This window comes from Musa acuminata, unplaced genomic scaffold (assembly GCF_036884655.1).
Source record: "Musa acuminata AAA Group cultivar baxijiao unplaced genomic scaffold, Cavendish_Baxijiao_AAA HiC_scaffold_125, whole genome shotgun sequence".
Lineage (NCBI taxonomy): Eukaryota > Viridiplantae > Streptophyta > Magnoliopsida > Zingiberales > Musaceae > Musa > Musa acuminata.
In genome coordinates this window covers 45001-50000 of record NW_027020404.1, presented here as the reverse complement: position 1 = coordinate 50000, position 5000 = coordinate 45001, and positions in this window count along the sequence as shown.

The following is a 5000-nucleotide window of genomic DNA, read 5'->3' as shown; positions in this document are numbered from 1 at the left end:
TGCGTCGCGCGGTGACCGTCGTGAGCGGAGCAAAATGTCAGCCATCTCAGCACCCTGGAACCCCCCGGGTGGCACAGGGCTGGATGGGGCTTTCGTATAGCAGGGATGGTGCTGCCTCTCGCTTCGCTCGTTGTCCGCCGCTCGCCGCTCGCTCGCGCAGCCAAAAATGGCCAGTTTTGGCCCGTTTTTGGGCCGTTTTGGCCAGTTTTTGGCCTGTTCTTGCGTCGCGCGGTGACCGTCGTGAGCGGAGCAAAATGTCAGCCATCTCAGCACCCTGGAACCCCCCGGGTGGCACAGGGCTGGATGGGGCTTTCGTATAGCAGGGACGGTGCTGCCTCTCGCTTCGCTCGCTGTCCGCCGCTCGCCGCTCGCTCGCGCAGCCAAAAATGGCCAGTTTTGGCCCGTTTTGGCCAGTTTTTGGCCTGTTTTTGCGTTGCGCGGTGACCATCTTGAGCGGAGCAAAATGTCAGCCATCTCAGCACCCTGGAACCCCCCGGGTGGCACAGGGCTGGATGGGGCTTTCGTATAGCAGGGACGGTGATGCCTCTCGCTTCGCTCGCTGTCCGCCGCTCGCTGCTCGCTCGCGCAGCCAAAAATGGCCAGTTTTGGCCCGTTTTTGGGCCGTTTTGGCCTGTTTTTGGGCTGTTCTTGCGTCGCGCGGTGACCGTCGTGAGCGGAGCAAAATGTCAGCCATCTCAGCACCCTGGAACCCCCCGGGTGGCACAGGGCTGGATGGGGCTTTCGTATAGCAGGGACGGTGCTGCCTCTCGCTTAGCTCGCTGTCCGCCGCTCTCCGCTCGCTCGCGCAGCCAAAAATGGCCAGTTTTGGCCCGTTTTTGGGCCGTTTTGGCCTGTTTTTGGGCTGTTCTTGCGTCGCGCTGTAACGGACAAACTTCTAAACAAGATGTTGGATGTAATGCTTATGTCTGTCCGTTGTCTTTTGGCATGTTCATGCCTTGTACAGAATGTAAAGGGGCGGCCGAAGGCTTAATAGTCCCATTTTAGTTGGGTTGGTGGCCTCTTTAGGCTTGTAAATAAAGGTTGTGTCATGTGGACACGTTCGAGAGCTTTTCGGTCTGTAATGGACCATTTTACCCTTTGTTGTGCCACTATTCAGAGCTTGTAAAGTCTGTTTGTAATTTGCATTGTCTATGAAGTGTTTTTCGGACATGTTTGCTTGTGGATCCCGATTGAGGCGTTCTCTTTAACCCGTTCTCTCTTTTGTTGGTCCTAAGGGACAATGGGAGGCTTCGGGGAGGCTGACCTTTGCGGACGGACGCGCGAGGGTGCCGCACGCCTTAGGCAAAACCAGCTAAGGTCGTGACAATATGGTATCAGAGCGGGACAAGCACTCATAGAAACACTTGACATGCAAACGTGGGGGACCTAGCGTGGCTGCGTTGAGGGCAGTCAGCACACGCGCGACCGTTTTGGGAAAACGGGCATGGAGATGTAGGGAAAAGAGTCGCTCAGAGGAGCGGGCATCTGAGATTGGCATTCAGAGGAATGGCCAACCCTTCGCGCAAGAGGCACCACGAGAACAGGCAAGCTTGGAAGAATTTGGAGCGCACAAAGGTTGGGATGGCTGAGTTTGAGCTACGGCTCAACGTTGACAACTTTACTTGATGGTGCTCAAGGCAAGCGAGGCGCTTGGCAAAGGACGAGACCATGCAAAGTGGAATGAGTTGCTCAGCGACCGAAAGAGTTGTGCAAAGCTCACAGAGGTGAGGGGAATTGCTAACTCGAAGAATTCGGTACTCATGCATGGGCTTGTATGCGGACGATGGATTGTTCGTGGCCATCCCAAGGCGGTCGAGACTCGTCGCCATGGAGCATTGAAACTTTCTCTTCGACATGCGAAGGATACGTCCGGAGGAGGCTGAAGTGTGCAACGAGTTCAGCATGTTGCTAGGCCTTGAGGGGTGCAGCGGTGGCTGTATTGACGTGGAGGCGCAATCTAGCAAGTGCGTTTGCAAGAGGCAGAACAATGCACAGTTTGTTCAGCAGATCGGAGTAGTCCAAGGGGATGGTGGTCTCCGAAACGAAGAGAGATGTTGCTCCAACGGGACAGTTATCCAGGAGGGATAAGTCTCAGCTCTCCAAAGGGAGAATCATGTGAGATGGACTTCACATGTTGAGGAGGAGTACCTCACAAACAACAACTCCACGAAGCTCGATGGACTGAGCAAGCGGCGAGGAGTCGTCGCATGATCTCGCTTGAGAGAATGCATTGGTGGATGCATTGCGAGATCAAGTGGGGGAGCGACCCAAAGCAACTCAAATGGAGGCACACTTGGAGTCGATATGGAGATCGGACTCAAGGGAGGGCTGACCCGTGGAATGGTGGGCGCGAGGGCCACCATCGACTCAATGCAGAAACGAGGAGCGGAGCAACTTGGGTGTAACTTGGCGAAGTACCCAAGCCGCTTGAAGGGAGCCAGCATAGAAGTTGGAACATGGAGCAGAGGCACAGCGCTTTCCCTAGACAGAGGTCAAGGACATGAACTCTTGCAGAGGCAGGAGTAGAATCATGCTGTTCCCTGGGTCCTTCATTCTGACAGAGCGGACTCATCTTGCATGGTGCCAAAGACGAAGGGAGCTTCGGGGCACATGCACCTTATCTCGGAGGAGCATTCGATGGAGGAACTAAGGCGACTCAATTTGCGGAGGCGAAGTTGAGTTCAGAAGGCCTTAGCACGGGGCAAGAGGATGCAGAGGCGGGTACTCTTGAAGAATATGCCACAGTGTTGTCATTTGAGTTGCTATGAAGGAAGCAGTGTGCAGCGGAGATTGTGCTGGTAGGGGCAGAGGCCCAGGATCCAGGCAATGGTGCACAAATTACAGCGAAGTCGGTGGACTTCGGGAGCTACTAGGCGACGGACTGTCCTAGAGCGGTGCTTCATCTAGGTGTGACCCAAGAGTGGGTGGATGAAGGTCGATTGCCAAAGGAGCGAACAAAATCGAAGGTGGAGGAGACCCTGCGATGTATTGGCAGAGGCCACACATGGAGGGTTCACAATTCGAGTTTATTCCACAAGGATCAGAATGCAATGGAGATGTCACCAGGAGGCGACATGGTGCAGCGGATCGTGGTGGAACAGTTCGTGGCAATGCGACACACACGACATTGTCCCGTGAGGGATGAGATCATATGGAGGTATGATCGGGAGCTACTGGGAGCTCCGCTTTGGTGAACAACACGACGGCAAGAAGGGCTATGGATTCAAGGAGTGAAGGCCATGGTACCGCAGAGGCGGGTCTTCCGGGCGTGCACCGAATTTTGCATCGGATGAAAACCTTGGTCATCAGCATATGGGGGCTGGGTTCCACCAAGGGAAAAGTTCGAATGCAAGTACCAGTGAGTCCCATGAGAGGGACTTGATCATGCAGAGGTATGATCGAAGCAGCTGGAGAGTTGGACTGCTCCAGAGCTCATATTCGCTTAAGGGAGCCCGACAAGTCAGAGGACAAGGTCGAGTAAGCGAACGTTGCTACCAAGGAAGCTAAGGAGAACAGAATCGGTGCAAACCCTACAATGTGATGGCAGAGGCCATGCATGGGAGTTGCAGTCTGTCTTTCCATCGACCAAACAGACTGCTTGGAGAACACAGAGGTGTTGAAGCAGGAGGTCGAAAGGGGCGAGGAAGCGACGATGAGTCCAGAGGGACTTAGCTACCCAAAATCAAGCATCAGTTAGAATGGAGGTGGACTTAGAGGAGTGCCACAGAGACATCTCTACTGATTGTGAAGGAAAGGGATACAGAGGCGAGGCGACGGATAGTAGGGCCATGGGCATGGCAGCGCCATGGTACCGCAGAGGCGGGACTTCCGTGCAAGTCATTGATCCCTTGCTCTCACGGAGGGAGAGCGCTTGGTCGTGAAAGGGGCCGAGGAGGTGGAGCATGCAGAGGCAATCTCCAAGTACCGAGACAAGGCTGAAGGGCAGAGGCCAAGAAACTTCGTAAGACCGGTGTCAACAAGTTTCTCATCAAGATAGCCGTAAGTGAAGGACTTCGGGTCATGCAAGAGTGCACGACCAAGGAACGAAGCAGGCAGTACGTGGTGCTGTACCTTTGCTACTCAGTGGAGTAGGCGGCAGGGTTGATGGAGAAGACGGTACAATCCCAGAGGCGACCTCATCTATCAGAGAATTACTCCAAGTTGGGGTGAAAACTTCCTGCATTCCAGAAGTTCAATGGCATTGAGAAGGTGAATCACAGTAGCTAACTCAACGCAAGGAGTGCAAACACTTCAAGTGCTTCAGAAGTGTGAGCAAAGAGCAGGCGAAGGCCAGTAACCAGCTCGATGCATGAAGTACAACCTCGAGGAGGCGGGCGAAGTCAAGTAACCTTTGCCTTCTCAACTCTTAAGAGAATGGGCGAAACCGAGTACCCCAGTTCTCTTATCTATCCAGCAGAGGAGCTCTGCACAAGTTCAAAGACCCTTCGAAGATAATGGAAGACAATAGTTGTCAAAATCCTCACCAACGGTGATCAGTGCTACTGAGAGTAGATTGTCCGCTTCATTTCCCAACGAAATGCCAATCGAAAGCGGAAGTGATGCGAACCTACTTGGATGTGACAACTAACTGAAAGAAGAGTCAATGAGCAGATTTTGTGGAGGAAGGACCCAAAACTTCAGAAGTTTGCGAGGCGATGCTCGTTAAAGCTCCAACAAGCATCCACCCAGTTCAAGCAGCATGTGAAAATTTTGAGAAACTGGCGCAGTAAGAATGGTCTTTTCCTTCATTTGGTGGATCCGCAGGAATCAACGAGGATCAATACAACTCAGCCAACCCCACACCAGAGTCAGAGTCATTGGCGAGTTGAAGCAGCATGGCGGATCAAAGGTTCGACTACTCAGAAACAGCAGCGGAGAGCAGCTGGGAGCCAGGAGGCGCATTGCAGCTGGAGCGGAAGATTGAAGACTCAGCAAAGGCGAAGAGTTGCAGTGTTCACAAAGGCTTCGACGAGGACGTCGAAGGGATAAGTGGGGGAGAA